The sequence below is a fragment of the Engystomops pustulosus genome, chromosome 1, assembly GCF_040894005.1.
Source record: "Engystomops pustulosus chromosome 1, aEngPut4.maternal, whole genome shotgun sequence".
Lineage (NCBI taxonomy): Eukaryota > Metazoa > Chordata > Amphibia > Anura > Leptodactylidae > Engystomops > Engystomops pustulosus.
The window spans coordinates 39,694,648-39,711,023 of NC_092411.1; the positions used below are offsets into that span (position 1 = coordinate 39,694,648).

Here is a 16,376-nt window from a genome sequence, read left to right on the forward strand (position 1 = left end):
CACTTTTCTTGCACTTCTAATATCCCAAAAATGTTTTTGGCTCAATTTTTGGTGCACACTTAGACCTGCAAAAAGCAACAAAAATTCTATTTCATCATCATGAATGTGGGGACTATATTAAACCTTTTCAGTCATGTGCCAATTAACCATTAACCCCTTGCACCACAATCTAACATCCCAGTGTAAATTATAGCATGATCTGGGCACCAAAGCACGGGTCTGTGGCAAAATTGATGAATGCTCCACAAAATGTCTTACTGTGTCTTGCAAATACTTGCTGTGGTCTTTATAATGCTGTGGACTATGATGGAACCATTTGAGTGAAGATTTATTTTAAGTAAAAATATGTTAACTTTTTTTATGCTTTTTCATGGTACATTACACATATTGATTATCTTTAATTATCTGGAAGTGTTTGAAGTAAAAAAAAAATGTTCATAATCTTAACATAAGAACACTCCTATACCGGGACATTGTATTTATATCTTCAGTGTGCACTCTTACCTAATGTGTACATTATTTTCACATTTTTACCCAAAAAATTAACCAATGTTTATGGAAAATGTTTTAATGTTTTTAATAATGTTCATATTTATGTTTTGTTTTTTAAACAAACTTTATTTCACTTAGTACAATTTATTTGCTAGCCCCCCTTGGGGATGTGACATTATACACATGGAATGACATTCTATGACATCACAGTTGCTGTAAAGTTCTAGATCTGAGTTCTGTAGATCCAGAAGAGGACCAGTCCAGCTAAGAAGTGCAGAGACGTACTCATCTAGGGAACAAGACGTCATCCATGAGTGTGACCCCTGTACAGAGCACAGAGTGAGTCCCTTCTGCAGCCACCGCACATCCTGGCAGTTTAACATTTCAACTGTCTCCGGCCACAACAATCCCAGACCTGACGGTAAGTGCTACAACCTACCTACCTACAAGACTTTATTCATTTTACTCTGCCTGACTATCCCTATGTAACACTGACTGGCAGGGGTCAGCGCACCCTCCAGGTCACAGGTGATGTGGGATCCATGTGATAGGGAGATTTATAGAGCGTCTATCATTTATCACGTCATGCATCCTGATTGTATCATATTTGTCTCTATTGCTTTTCACTATAAAAATCCTTCCTTACAGTTCAAGGACTGAGATTTTCCAATGGCCTCTCTGGCTTATGGGGGTTGTATAAAAAGTACCACACAATTCACAACCAACTGAACACTCTTGATTTTTCTTATTTTTGTGTAAGAGAAAACTGGGGGCTTAACTGACACATGTATTAAGTGCATGGGGAGCTTAACCCAAGACAATCTAGTGGTCTAACAGATTTATCATTCAACCTCAGCCCCTTTCATAAATCTGGTGCACTTGTAGACCTGCCCTGCATTAACTATCCACATGTTCCTGGCGCAGGTTATAGCGCAATTCTAGAGGCCAGAGACTCTAAAAATATCTGGTGTGGTGGGTGCAGGGGGGGGGATTCACATCATATGCCGACCCCATTAGTCCATTAGGTCTCCGCTGATTTCTATGGGACTTCCCTGACCACTCCCAGGACAAACTGATCCCAGAAGTCCTTAGTAGCACGAGGCAGATTAGAAGGGCTTCTGGTTCCCCATTCTGCCAATTACAGGGGGAATCTCTACTGTCAGCCCCCACCATTATATATTTACCCTCTATCGTATATACAGGCGCTGGACCATTATATACGTCCTGTCACCTCCTTTATCTTCCCTTTAACTAACAGACTGTAAGTTATTATGAGCAGGGGCCTCATTCTTATTCTTTAAATTTAGGACTATTTTATTGACTTTTTTTGCGCCCTTTAATGAAGTGTTGCTGGGACAATTTTTTTCCCTTTCCGACACGCACGCCTTTTCTATTATTGGGTGCACAATTTGAAATCAGGACACTTTTCTTGCACTTCTAATATCCCAAAAATGTTTTTGGCTCAATTTTTGGTGCACACTTAGGCCCCTTCTCCACTGGCGTTTTTCACGCGCGAGTTCTGCGCGTGCATTTGACGCTCAGAACTCGCATTGCACTCTGTCCCATTGTATTCAATGGGTCTTTCTCCATTTGCGTGGTTTTCAACGCGCGTGCTTGCGTTCGTTTGCACGCGCGTCAAAATCGCAGCATGCTCTATTTTTGCGAGTCACGCGCAATTTTCACGCCCCATTCAAGTCTATGGAGATGCATCAAGAACGCATTGCACTCGCAATCATTGCAAGTGCAATGCGAGTGCAATGCGTTTTAAACGTAAGGGTTGCTAGGTGACCAGTATAACAGTATTTCCCCTGCTCGAGAACGATCATTTAATTAAAAAAACACAATGAAGAACAGTGAAGAATAGAATAAAACCAGTGAACACAGTGAAAACAGTGACCACAGGATCATTTAAGAGAAAAACACAGTGCAGAACACAGTGCAGAATAGATTACAGATGTTCGGCACATCTGCTTACTTGTCGGGAGATACGCGCGGAGCGCTGCGAACAAAATAGCATGTGAAGAACAATATATATGTGTGTAAAGAACACACTGCAGATGTTTCCATACATCTGCAATGTCTTCTTCACACATATATATTGTTCTTCACATGCTATTTTGTTCGCAGCGCTCCGCGCGTATCTCCCGACAAGTAAGCAGATGTGCCGAACATCTGTAATCTATTCTGCACTGTGTTCTGCACTGTGTTTTTATCTTAAATGATCCTGTGGTCACTGTTTTCACTGTGTTCACTGTTTTTATTCTATTCTTCACTGTTCTTCTCATCTGCTAACTTGTCGGGAGATAATATACGCGCGCGGAACAGTGAAGAATAGATCGCAGATGTTTGCAACTTATCAGAAGACATTATTTTTCAATTAAATAAAACATTTTATTCCCGAACCTTGGTCCCTTTGAAAAAGTCCCATTGACTTAAAAAATCGCGCGTGAAAAACGCACCGAAAACGCAAAAAAACGCGAACAAAAATGAAACAAAAACGCAGCAAAAACGTCAGTTTTTCACGCATTGCACCCTGACGTGAAACGCAACGCTAGTGTGCAAGAGGCCTTAGACCTGCAAAAAGCAGCAAAAATTCTATTTCATCATCATGAATGTGGGGACTATATTAAACTTTTTGGGTCGTGTTCCAATTAACCATTAACCCCTTGCACCACAATCTAACATCCCAGTGTAAATTATAGCATGATCTGGGCACCAAAAACAAGGAGCCTGCGGCAAAATTTTTGAATGCTCCTGAATTCAAAAATTCAGGAGCAAGTATGTGTCTTGCAAATATTTGCTGTGGTCTTTATAATGCTGTGGACTATGATGGAACCATTTGAGTGAAGATTTATTTTAGCTAAAAATATGTTTACTTTTTTTGGGAAGAGATGAGGTCTTATTTATGCTTTTTCATTGGTACATTACACATATTGATTATCTTTAATTATCTGGAAGTGTTTGAAGTAAAAAAAAAATGTTCATAATCTTAACATAAGAACACTCCTATACCTGAACAATGTATTTATATCTTCAGTGTGCACTCTTACCTAATGTGTACATTATTTTCACATTTTTACCCAAAAAATGAACCACTGTTTATTGAAAATTTTTTAATGTTTTTAATGATGTTCATATTTATGTTTTGTTTTTTAAACAAACTTTATTTCACTTAGTACAATTTATTTCCTAGCCCCCCTTGGGGATGTGACATTATACACATGGAATGACATTCTATGACATCACAGTTGCTGTAAAGTTCTAGATCTGAGTTCTGTAGATCCAGAAGAGGACCAGTCCAGCTAAGAAGTGCAGAGACGTACTCATCTAGCGAACAAGACGTCATCCATGAGTGTGACCCCTGTACAGAGCACAGAGTGAGACCCTTCTGCAGCCGCCGCACATCCTGGCAGTTTAACATTTCAACTGTCTCCGGCCACAACAATCCCAGACCTGACGGTAAGTGCTACAACCTACATACCTACAAGGCTTTATTACTCTGCCTACCGATCCCTATGTAACACTGACTGGCAGGGGTCAGCGCACCCTCCAGGTCACAGGTGATGTGGTATCCATGTGATAGGGAGATTAATAGAGCGGCTATCATTTATCACGTCATGCATCCTGATTGTATCATATTTGTCTCTATTGCTTTTCACTATAAAAATCCTTCCTTACAGTTCAAGGACTGAGATTTTCAAATGGCCTCTCTGTGCCCCAATAGGCAGTCTGGAATTGACGGTGCACTTATTATCTTATTTTTCTTTTGCCTTTATTGTATAAAGCCTTAATAATTGTGTAAATTGAAGGTTCAGGGAGCGAGGTAGTAACCTTGCTGTATTGCTGATGAACCAAAAAACTAATTGTCATAAAAATAAAAACAGAATTCTCTCTTCAGTGAGAAATAGCTATGGAACATGATGTGTATGGTTGAAAATGTATAAAATGCCCCTCACAATGCAGATTTTACTTCTGTGGTGATTTGAAAGTTGGTGGATTCATTTAATACATTTGGATCACAGATAAGGTATAATTTAATGTAACCTTGTACTGCAGTCAATGCAGAGGTGCACAGCTCAGCAGGGTTGGCTGCAGGTTTCAGTAGGTCCCTGGGCGAGAGAGCCTCAGTGTGGGGAGGCATTAAAAATTCAAAAAACTCAAGGCCGAGGTAGAAAAGTGAATTATGGGCTGTGCAGTGTCCCATTCATCTTGATAGATGATGCAAGGAGTCCCCTCTTACTTGCAAAAAAGAAGCGCTGAACTGTAATCATGATAACAGTTTCCAATATACTTTCCGTACCAATTCCTCATGGTTTTCTCGATCTCTGCTTGCTGTCATTCTACATGTTTACATCCAGTGTATAGAAATCTGCCCATGGTTATTTAATGGACAGGCAGGTGCACGGGCCGTTAGTATCATTACTCTCTATGATGATAACGGCTCTTGCACATCCGTGCCCATCACATACCATGGACAGATTTCTATCCACTGCAAGTAAACAATGAAGCTTCCTATAGAATGACAGCAAGCAGAGATCAAATAAACGCTGAAGAATTGATACAGAAAGTATATTGGAAAATTACAAAACTTTTCATTACACAAACAATATCAATTACCATATATACTTGTGTATAAAAAATCTGCTGAAAAACCCCAACTCGGCTTATATTCGAGTGTATAAAACAATAAACTTACATACTTACTTTCCGATGCTTCCTCTTCTTCCTTCTCTTTGCGTGTAACAGCAGGCGGAGGAACGCCCGTGATTTTTTTGTCCAAAAAACCACTCTGCAGGTCTCAGGCGGTGCTGTAAAATCTCAGCAGTCTATACACAGAGAGATGTCACTGTACTTCCTCCTCTTCTCACTGCGCTTCCTCCTCTTCCCACTGCGCTTCCTCCTCTTCTCACTGCGCTTCCTCCTCTTCTCACTGAGCTTCCTCCTCTTTTCATTGTGCTTCCTCTTCTTCTCACTGCACTTCCTCCTCTTCTCACTGCACTTCCTCCTCTACTCACTGCACTTCCTCCTCTTCTCACTGCGCTTCTTCCTCTTACTGCACTTCCTCCTCTTCTCACTGCGCTTCCTCTTCTTCTCACTGCGCTTCCTACTCTTCTCACTGCACTTCCTCCTCTTCATTCTGCACTTCCTCCTCTTCTCACTACAGGCGCCTGTCTTAAAGAGCTGCCACAAATATACAGTTAACTGCCTTCTGCTGCAGCGTATAAAGTCGTAAAGCAGTAAGAAACTGGTTAAAAAAGTAGTAATGCACCGATGTGGTATAGCAGGAGCAGTGGCACTAAGGACATGATATACTGATGACTGTATCCATACAGTATTCATCCACACTATACACAGTATACACAATGTTATCTATTAGTAATTTACCATAAAACATATATAGAGACTTCACTGTGATGTGAAGATTAGCTGACACCAATCACTGACCTGACTCCTCTCCGCCGCCTCGCTGTTATCCCCTCCCCACTACACTCCGATGCAGATTTTGCGTATCTGGCGTCTTCTGGAAATCCAAATCTGTGTATTAATGAATTTATAAAATTTAATACTGTTAGATATTTTTCATTAAGTTGTTGTATTCATTCATCTAATGTATCAAAGGTCATGTAATTGCTACATACCTCATGTAATTGCTTAAATGCTGGCAGGGTTATTTTAGACTGTACTAGTAAATGTACTAAGGTAAGAGCTAAATTAAGGACAATCATCTGAAGCTTTGGGTCGACTGCCCCTTTCCTTGAGAGGAAATTTCATCTACCGCACCATAGACCTAAAGTGGACTCATGAGCTAACTGTATGTTGCTCAGTAATTGTAAGGTTGGGATTATGGGAGTAGTAGTACAGTGCTGTGCCCATATAAATGCAGGGGGCTAGTAGTAATGCAGTGCTATGCCCATATATATAAACAATGGGAGTAGTAGTACACCGCTGTGCCCATGTATATAGAGGATGGTAGTAGTAGTGCAATGATGTGCCCATATATATAGGGTAGGATCTTGTAGGGCTGGAAAGATCAATAGCAATACATGTGTGTCGGCAACGGCAAACATTTATCACAAGAGAGAGTAGGGCTGTGATACCTGGATACAGCTCTATCTGTGTTCCTCCTAGGTACACAGATGGAGTTGAAAGCTCATAAGTGGGCCCCTAAAAGGAGGATATTTGTCCACATTTATAGAAAGTAATGTGCAGTTTGCCTGTGTTGTGTGCAGTATGTGACATATTCACAAATTTTGGCACATGTTCTTCATGAATCTGCGGCTCCCTGCACTGCTCCAACAGGGTGCACCAACAAAAAGTTTTACAAAGAAGATATTGGTTATATGAAATACAAGGATTAACTGTATTTGGCAATGCAAGTGTAAGGTTGGGAAAACTTGACCCAATCCAAATAAGTTATTATTTGACCTACATATTGATAAAAAATATTAGTTATATGAAATACAAGGGTTTATATTTTTTTGGAACAAGGGGAAATAATATGTTATTGTTACAAGAATGTAAAATTACAGGATACAGACAACCGTCTGCAGTTTCGGCTCGACTGCCCACTTCCTTTGAGAGGCCCCTCAATGCTCTAGGAATGGGTGGAGGACATTGTCTGTATTAGAAAGGGCCCCCATGCAATGCTGAGGCAGTTTGGATTCCACAAATGAAGGGCCTGGAGGGAACTTCATCTTCCATGCTCTAGACCTGATGTGGACTCTGTGCATTAGCACCTCATGGGCTAACTGTATTTGGCATTGCAAGTGCAAGGTTGGGAAAACTTGACCCATTCCAAATAAGTTATTATGTGACCGACATATTCATAAAATATTGGTTATATGAAATACAAGGGTTTATTTTTTTTGGAACAAGGGGGAAAAATTAGGTTATCATTACAAGAATGTAAAATTACAGGATACAGACAACCGTCTGCAGTTTCGGCTCGACTGCCCACTTCCTTTGAGAGGCCCCTCAATGCTCTAGGAATGGGTGGAGGACATTGTCTGTATTAGAAAGGGCCCCCATGCAATGCTGAGGCAGTTTGGATTCCACAAATGAAGGGCCTGGAGGGAACTTCATCTTCCATACTCTAGACCTGATGTGGACTCTGTGCATTAGCACCTCATGGGCTAACTGTATTTGGCATTGCAAGTGTAAGGTTGGGAAAACTTGACCCATTCCAAATAAGTTATTATGTGACCTACATATTGATAAATATTGGTTATATGAAATACAAGGGTTTATAATTTTTTGGAACAAGGGGAAATAATATGTTATTGTTACAAGAATGTAAAATTACAGGATACAGACAACCGTCTGCAGTTTCGGCTCGACTGCCCACTTCCTTTGAGAGGCCCCTCAATGCTCTAGGAATGGGTGGAGGACATTGTCTGTATTAGAAAGGGCCCCCATGCAATGCTGAGGCAGTTTGGATTCCACAAATGAAGGGCCTGGAGGGAACTTCATCTTCCATGCTCTAGACCTGATGTGGACTCTGTGCATTAGCACCTCATGGGCTAACTGTATTTGGCATTGCAAATGTAAGGTTGGGAAATCTTGACCCATTCCAAATAAGTTATTATGTGACCTACATATTGATAAAATATTGGTTATATGAAATACAAGGGTTTATAATTTTTTGGAACTAGGGGAAATAATATGTTATTGTTACAAGAATGTAAAATTACAGGATACAGACAACCGTCTGCAGTTTCGGCTCGACTGCCCACTTGCTTTGAGAGGCCCTTCAATGCTCTAGGAATGGGTGGAGGACATTGTCTGTATTAGAAAGGGCCCCCATGCAATGCTGAGGCAGTTTGGATTCCACAAATGAAGGGCCTGGAGGGAACTTCATCTTCCATGCTCTAGACCTGATGTGGACTCTGTGCATTAGCACCTCATGGGCTAACTGTATTTGGCATTGCAAGTGTAAGGTTGGGAAAACTTGACCCATTCCAAATAAGTTATTATGTGACCTACATATTGATAAAATATTGGTTATATGAAATACAAGGGTTTATAATTTTTTGGAACTAGGGGAAATAATATGTTATTGTTACAAGAATGTAAAATTACAGGATACAGACAACCGTCTGCAGTTTCGGCTCGACTGCCCACTTCCTTTGAGAGGCCCCTCAATGCTCTAGGAATGGGTGGAGGACATTGTCTGTATTAGAAAGGGCCCCCATGCAGTGCTGAGGCAGTTTGGATTCCACAAATGAAGGGCCTGGAGGGAACTTCATCATCCATACTCTAGACCTGATGTGGACTCTGTGCATTAGCACCTCATGGGCTAACTGTATTTGGCATTGCAAATGTAAGGTTGGGAAATCTTGACCCATTCCAAATAAGTTATTATGTGACCTACATATTCATAAAATATTGGTTATATGAAATACAAGGGTTTATTTTTTTTGGAACAAGGGGGAAAAATTAGGTTATCATTACAAGAATGTAAAATTACAGGAAACAGACAACCGTCTGCAGTTTCGGCTCGACTGCCCACTTCCTTTGAGAGGCCCCTCAATGCTCTAGGAATGGGTGGAGGACATTGTCTGTATTAGAAAGGGCCCCCATGCAATGCTGAGGCAGTTTGGATTCCACAAATGAAGGGCCTGGAGGGAACTTCATCTTCCATGCTCTAGACCTGATGTGGACTCTGTGCATTAGCACCTCATGGGCTAACTGTATTTGGCATTGCAAGTGCAAGGTTGGGAAAACTTGACCCATTCCAAATAAGTTATTATGTGACCTACATATTCATAAAATATTGGTTATATGAAATACAAGGGTTTATAATTTTTTGGAACTAGGGGAAATAATATGTTATTGTTACAAGAATGTAAAATTACAGGATACAGACAACCGTCTGCAGTTTCGGCTCGACTGCCCACTTGCTTTGAGAGGCCCCTCAATGCTCTAGGATTGGGTGGAGGACATTGTCTGTATTAGAAAGGGCCCCCATGCAATGCTGAGGCAGTTTGGATTCCACAAATGAAGGGCCTGGAGGGAACTTCATCTTCCATGCTCTAGACCTGATGTGGACTCTGTGCATTAGCACCTCATGGGCTAACTGTATTTGGCATTGCAAATGTAAGGTTGGGAAATCTTGACCCATTCCAAATAAGTTATTATGTGACCTACATATTCATAAAATATTTGTTATATGAAATACAAGGGTTTATTTTTTTTGGAACAAGAGGGAACAATTAGGTTATCATTACAAGAATGTAAAATTACAGGATACAGACAACCGTCTGCAGTTTCGGCTCGACTGCCCACTTCCTTTGAGAGGCCCCTCAATGCTCTAGGAATGGGTGGAGGACATTGTCTGTATTAGAAAGGGCCCCCATGCAATGCTGAGGCAGTTTGGATTCCACAAATGAAGGGCCTGGAGGGAACTTCATCTTCCATGCTCTAGACCTGATGTGGACTCTGTGCATTAGCACCTCATGGGCTAACTGTATTTGGCATTGCAAATGTAAGGTTGGGAAATCTTGACCCATTCCAAATAAGTTATTATGTGACCTACATATTCATAAAATATTGGTTATATGAAATACAAGGGTTTATAATTTTTTGGAACTAGGGGAAATAATATGTTATTGTTACAAGAATGTAAAATTACAGGATACAGACAACCGTCTGCAGTTTCGGCTCGACTGCCCACTTGCTTTGAGAGGCCCCTCAATGCTCTAGGAATGGGTGGAGGACATTGTCTGTATTAGAAAGGGCCCCCATGCAATGCTGAGGCAGTTTGGATTCCACAAATGAAGGGCCTGGAGGGAACTTCATCTTCCATGCTCTAGACCTGATGTGGACTCTGTGCATTAGCACCTCATGGGCTAACTGTATTTGGCATTGCAAGTGTAAGGTTGGGAAAACTTGACCCATTCCAAATAAGTTATTATGTGACCTACATATTGATAAAATGTTGGTTATATGAAATAAAAAGGTTTATATTTCATTGAAACAAGGGGGGAAATTAGGTTATCATTACAAGAATGTAAAATTACAGGATACAGACAACCGTCTGCAGTTTCGGCTCGACTGCCCACTTCCTTTGAGAGGCCCCTCAATGCTCTAGGAATGGGTGGAGGACATTGTCTGTATTAGAAAGGGCCCCCATGCAATGCTGAGGCAGTTTGGATTCCACAAATGAAGGGCCTGGAGGGAACTTTATCTTCCATACTCTAGACCTGATGTGAACTCTGTGCATCAGCACCTCATGGGCTAACTGTATTTGGCATTGCAAGTGTAAGGTTGGGAAAACTTGACCAATTCCAAATAATTTATTATGTGACCTACATATTGATAAAATATTGGTTATATGAAATACAGGGGTTTATATTTTTTTGGAACAAGGGGAAATAATATGTTATTGTTACAAGAATGTAAAATTACAGGATACAGACAACCGTCTGCAGTTTCGGCTCGACTGCCCACTTCCTTTGAGAGGCCCCTCAATGCTCTAGGAATGGGTGGAGGACATTGTCTGTATTAGAAAGGGCCCCCATGCAATGCTGAGGCAGTTTGGATTCCACAAATGAAGGGCCTGGAGGGAACTTCATCTTCCATGCTCTAGACCTGATGTGGACTCTGTGCATTAGCACCTCATGGGCTAACTGTATTTGGCATTGCAAGTATAAGGTTGGGAAAACTTGACCCATTCCAAATAAGTTATTATGTGACCTACATATTCATAAAATATTGGTTATATGAAATACAAGGGTTTATAATTTTTTGGAACAAGGGAAAATAATTTGTTATTGTTACAAGAATGTAAAATTACAGGATACAGACAACCGTCTGCAGTTTCGGCTCGACTGCCCACTTCCTTTGAGAGGCCCCTCAATGCTCTAGGAATGGGTGGAGGACATTGTCTGTATTAGAAAGGGCCCCCATGCAATGCTGAGGCAGTTTGGATTCCACAAATGAAGGGCCTGGAGGGAACTTCATCTTCCATACTCTAGACCTGATGTGGACTCTGTGCATTAGCACCTCATGGGCTAACTGTATTTGGCATTGCAAGTGTAAGGTTGGGAAAACTTGACCCATTCAAATAAGTTATTATGTGACCTACATATTGTTAGCATATTGGTTATATGAAATACAAGGGTTTATATTTTTTGGAGCATGGGGAAATAATATGTTATTGTTACAAGAATGTAAAATTACAGGAAACAGACAACAGTCTGCAGTTTCGGCTCGACTGCCCACTTCCTTTGAGAGGCCCCTCAATGCTCTAGGAATGGGTGGAGGACATTGTCTGTATTAGAAAGGGCCCCCATGCAATGCTGAGGCAGTTTGGATTCCACAAATGAAGGGCCTGGAGGGAACTTCATCTTCCTTACTCTAGACCTGATGTGCACTCTGTGCATTAGCACTTCATTGGCTAACTGTATTTGGCATTGCAAGTGTAAGGTTGGGAAAACTTGACCCATTCCAAATAAGTTATTATGTGACCTACATATTGATAAAATGTTGGTTATATGAAATAAAAATGTTTATATTTCATTGAAACAAGGGGGGAAATTTAGGTTATCATTACAAGAATGTAAAATTACAGGATACAGACAACCGTCTGCAGTTTCGGCTCGACTGCCCACTTCCTTTGAGAGGCCCCTCAATGCTCTAGGAATGGGTGGAGGACATTGTCTGTATTAGAAAGGGCCCCCATGCAATGCTGAGGCAGTTTGGATTCCACAAATGAAGGGCCTGGAGGGAACTTCATCTTCCATGCTCTAGACCTGATGTGGACTCTGTGCATTAGCACCTCATGGGCTAACTGTATTTGGCATTGCAAGTGTAAGGTTGGGAAAACTTGACCCATTCCAAATAAGTTATTATGTGACCTACATATTGATAAAATATTGGTTATATGAAATACAAGGGTTTATAATTTTTTGGAACAAGGAAAAAGAATATGTTATTGTTACAAGAATGTAAAATTACAGGATACAGACAACCGTCTGCAGTTTCGGCTCGACTGCCCACTTCCTTTGAGAGGCCCCTCAATGCTCTAGGAATGGGCGGAGGACATTGTCTGTATTAGAAAGGGCCCCCATGCAATGCTGAGGCAGTTTGGATTCCACAAATGAAGGGCCTGGAGGGAAATTTATCTTCCATACTCTAGACCTGATGTGGACTCTGTGCATTAGCACCTCATGGGCTAACTGTATTTGGCATTGCAAGTGTAAGGTTGGGAAAACTTGACCAATTCCAAATAATTTATTATGTGACCTACATATTGATAAAATATTGGTTATATGAAATACAGGGGTTTATATTTTTTTGGAACAAGGGGAAATAATATGTTATTGTTACAAGAATGTAAAATTACAGGATACAGACAACCGTCTGCAGTTTCGGCTCGACTGCCCACTTCCTTTGAGAGGCCCCTCAATGCTCTAGGAATGGGTGGAGGACATTGTCTGTATTAGAAAGGGCCCCCATGCAATGCTGAGGCATTGCAATTCCAAATAATTTATTATGTGACCTACATATTGATAAAATATTGGTTATATGAAATACAGGGGTTTATATTTTTTTGGAACAAGGGGAAAAAATATGTTATTGTTACAAGAATGTAAAATTACAGGATACAGACAACCGTCTGCAGTTTCGGCTCGACTGCCCACTTCCTTTGAGAGGCCCCTCAATGCTCTAGGAATGGGTGGAGGACATTGTCTGTATTAGAAAGGGCCCCCATGCAATGCTGAGGCAGTTTGGATTCCACAAATGAAGGGCCTGGAGGGAACTTCATCTTCCATGCTCTAGACCTGATGTGGACTCTGTGCATTAGCACCTCATGGGCTAACTGTATTTGGCATTGCAAGTGTAAGGTTGGGAAAACTTGACCCATTCCAAATAAGTTATTATGTGACCTACATATTGATAAAATATTGGTTATATGAAATACAAGGTTTTATAATTTTTTGGAACAAGGGAAAATAATATGTTATTGTTACAAGAATGTAAAATTACAGGATACAGACAACCGTCTGCAGTTTCGGCTCGACTGCCCACTTCCTTTGAGAGGCCCCTCAATGCTCTAGGAATGGGTGGAGGACATTGTCTGTATTAGAAAGGGCCCCCATGCCATGCTGAGGCAGTTTGGATTCCACAAATGAAGGGCCTGGAGGGAACTTCATCTTCCATACTCTAGACCTGATGTGGACTCTGTGCATTAGCACCTCATGGGCTAACTGTATTTTGCATTGCAAGTGTAAGGTTGGGAAAACTTGACCCATTCCAAATAAGTTATTATGTGACCTACATATTGATAAAATGTTGGTTATATGAAATAAAAGGGTTTATATTTCATTGAAACAAGGGGGAAAAATTAGGTTATCATTACAAGAAAGTAAAATTACAGGATACAGACAACCGTCTGCAGTTTCGGCTCGACTGCCCACTTCCTTTGAGAGGCCCCTCAATGCTCTAGGAATGGGTGGAGGACATTGTCTGTATTAGAAAGGGCCCCCATGCAATGCTGAGGCAGTTTGGATTCCACAAATGAAGGGCCTGGAGGGAACTTCATCTTCCATACTCTAGACCTGATGTGGACTCTGTGCATTAGCATCTCATGGGGTAACTGTATTTGGCATTGCAAGTGTAAGGTTGGGAAAACTTGACCAATTCCAAATAATTTATTATGTGACCTACATATTGATAAAATATTGGTTATATGAAATACAGGGGTTTATATTTTTTTGGAACAAGGGGAAATAATATGTTATTGTTACAAGAATGTAAAATTACAGGATACAGACAACCGTCTGCAGTTTCGGCTCGACTGCCCACTTCCTTTGAGAGGCCCCTCAATGCTCTAGGAATGGTCGGAGGACATTGTCTGTATTAGAAAGGGCCCCCATGCAATGCTGAGGCAGTTTGGATTCCACAAATGAAGGGCCTGGAGGGAACTTCATCTTCCATACTCTAGACCTGATGTGGACTCTGTGCATTAGCACCTCATGGGCTAACTGTATTTTGCATTGCAAGTGTAAGGTTGGGAAAACTTGACCCATTCCAAATAAGTTATTATGTGACCTACATATTGATAAAATGTTGGTTATATGAAATAAAAGGGTTTATATTTCATTGAAACAAGGGGGGAAATTAGGTTATCATTACAAGAATGTAAAATTACAGGATACAGACAACCGTCTGCAGTTTCGGCTCGACTGCCCACTTCCTTTGAGAGGCCCCTCAATGCTCTAGGAATGGGTGGAGGACATTGTCTGTATTAGAAAGGGCCCCCATGCAATGCTGAGGCAGTTTGGATTCCACAAATGAAGGGCCTGGAGGGAACTTTATCTTCAATACTCTAGACCTGATGTGAACTCTGTGCATCAGCACCTCATGGGCTAACTGTATTTGGCATTGCAAGTGTAAGGTTGGGAAAACTTGACCAATTCCAAATAATTTATTATGTGACCTACATATTGATAAAATATTGGTTATATGAAATACAGGGGTTTATATTTTTTGGAACTAGGGGAAATAATATGTTATTGTTACAAGAATGTAAAATTACAGGATACAGACAACCGTCTGCAGTTTCGGCTCGACTGCCCACTTCCTTTGAGAGGCCCCTCAATGCTCTAGGAATGGGTGGAGGACATTGTCTGTATTAGAAAGGGCCCCCATGCAATGCTGAGGCATTGCAATTCCAAATAATTTATTATGTGACCTACATATTGATAAAATATTGGTTATATGAAATACAGGGGTTTATATTTTTTTGGAACAAGGGGAAATAATATGTTATTGTTACAAGAATGTAAAATTACAGGATACAGACAACCGTCTGCAGTTTCGGCTCGACTGCCCACTTCCTTTGAGAGGCCCCTCAATGCTCTAGGAATGGGTGGAGGACATTGTCTGTATTAGAAAGGGCCCCCATGCAATGCTGAGGCATTGCAATTCCAAATAATTTATTATGTGACCTACATATTGATAAAATATTGGTTATATGAAATACAGGGGTTTATATTTTTTTGGAACAAGGGGAAATAATATGTTATTGTTACAAGAATGTAAAATTACAGGATACAGACAACCGTCTGCAGTTTCGGCTCGACTGCCCACTTCCTTTGAGAGGCCCCTCAATGCTCTAGGAATGGGTGGAGGACATTGTCTGTATTAGAAAGGGCCCCCATGCAATGCTGAGGCAGTTTGGATTCCACAAATGAAGGGCCTGGAGGGAACTTCATCTTCCATACTCTAGACCTGATGTGGACTCTGTGCATTAGCACCTCATGGGCTAACTGTATTTGGCATTGCAAGTGTAAGGTTGGGAAAACTTGACCCATTCAAATAAGTTATTATGTGACCTACATATTGTTAGCATATTGGTTATATGAAATACAAGGGTTTATATTTTTTGGAGCATGGGGAAATAATATGTTATTGTTACAAGAATGTAAAATTACAGGAAACAGACAACAGTCTGCAGTTTCGGCTCGACTGCCCACTTCCTTTGAGAGGCCCCTCAATGCTCTAGGAATGGGTGGAGGACATTGTCTGTATTAGAAAGGGCCCCCATGCAATGCTGAGGCAGTTTGGATTCCACAAATGAAGGGCCTGGAGGGAACTTCATCTTCCTTACTCTAGACCTGATGTGCACTCTGTGCATTAGCACTTCATTGGCTAACTGTATTTGGCATTGCAAGTGTAAGGTTGGGAAAACTTGACCCATTCCAAATAAGTTATTATGTGACCTACATATTGATAAAATGTTGGTTATATGAAATAAAAATGTTTATATTTCATTGAAACAAGGGGGGAAATTTAGGTTATCATTACAAGAATGTAAAATTACAGGATACAGACAACCGTCTGCAGTTTCGGCTCGACTGCCCACTTCCTTTGAGAGG

At 40.9% G+C, this 16,376-nt stretch overlaps 2 long non-coding RNA genes across 6 annotated transcripts in view; one reads left to right on the forward strand and one right to left on the reverse strand.

Annotated features, from left to right (window-relative positions):
• Positions 1 to 16,376, forward strand: part of LOC140119602 (uncharacterized) — a 66,748-nt gene that overhangs the window by 37,145 nt on the left and 13,227 nt on the right. For 2 of the 5 annotated variants that reach the window (XR_011853401.1, XR_011853396.1), the window contains exons 3-4: positions 735 to 913; positions 3,773 to 3,951. This is a non-coding gene — a long non-coding RNA (uncharacterized lncRNA). Of the gene's footprint in view, positions 1 to 734; positions 914 to 3,685; positions 3,952 to 16,376 lie in introns of all 5 variants that reach the window. The other 3 variants (XR_011853397.1, XR_011853400.1, XR_011853399.1) reach the window with 3 other exon arrangements.
• LOC140119616 (uncharacterized) overlaps positions 5,944 to 16,376 on the reverse strand; it is a 65,786-nt gene continuing 55,353 nt past the window's right edge. The window contains exon 3 of the long non-coding RNA XR_011853403.1: positions 5,944 to 6,027. This is a non-coding gene — a long non-coding RNA (uncharacterized lncRNA). The remainder of the gene's footprint in view (positions 6,028 to 16,376) is intronic.